Consider the following 297-nt stretch of genomic DNA (forward strand, 5'->3'; position numbering starts at 1 on the left):
AGTCTCTTCCTGCCCAGAGGATCTAGGGGCCTCCCTATCCCCAATGGGTACATTTCCTGGCTATAAAAGTGATCCTCTCGAATGAGTGAATCTTATTCTCATCATATTTGGCTTAAGGAGAGAATAACACATAGACTCAATTGGGTATGGAAATCTATCTTACCCTACAGGAAAATAGGGGGGGAAGGGGACAAGAGAGTAGGAGGATGATAGAGGGGAGGGCAGATTGGGGGAGAGAGTAATCAGAAGCAAACATTTCTAAGGAGGGACAGGGTCAAAAGAGAGAATAGAATAAAT

General features: G+C 44.4%; 1 protein-coding gene across 1 annotated transcript in view; it reads left to right on the top strand.

Moving 5' to 3' along the window:
* Positions 1-297, top strand: part of LOC114049494 (DC-STAMP domain-containing protein 2-like) — a 13,134-nt gene that overhangs the window by 8,585 nt on the left and 4,252 nt on the right. The gene's annotated exons all lie outside the window — the stretch shown is intronic.

The sequence above is a fragment of the Vombatus ursinus genome, unplaced genomic scaffold, assembly GCF_900497805.2.
Source record: "Vombatus ursinus unplaced genomic scaffold, bare-nosed wombat genome assembly UNPS02014798.1, whole genome shotgun sequence".
NCBI classification, from domain to species: domain Eukaryota; kingdom Metazoa; phylum Chordata; class Mammalia; order Diprotodontia; family Vombatidae; genus Vombatus; species Vombatus ursinus.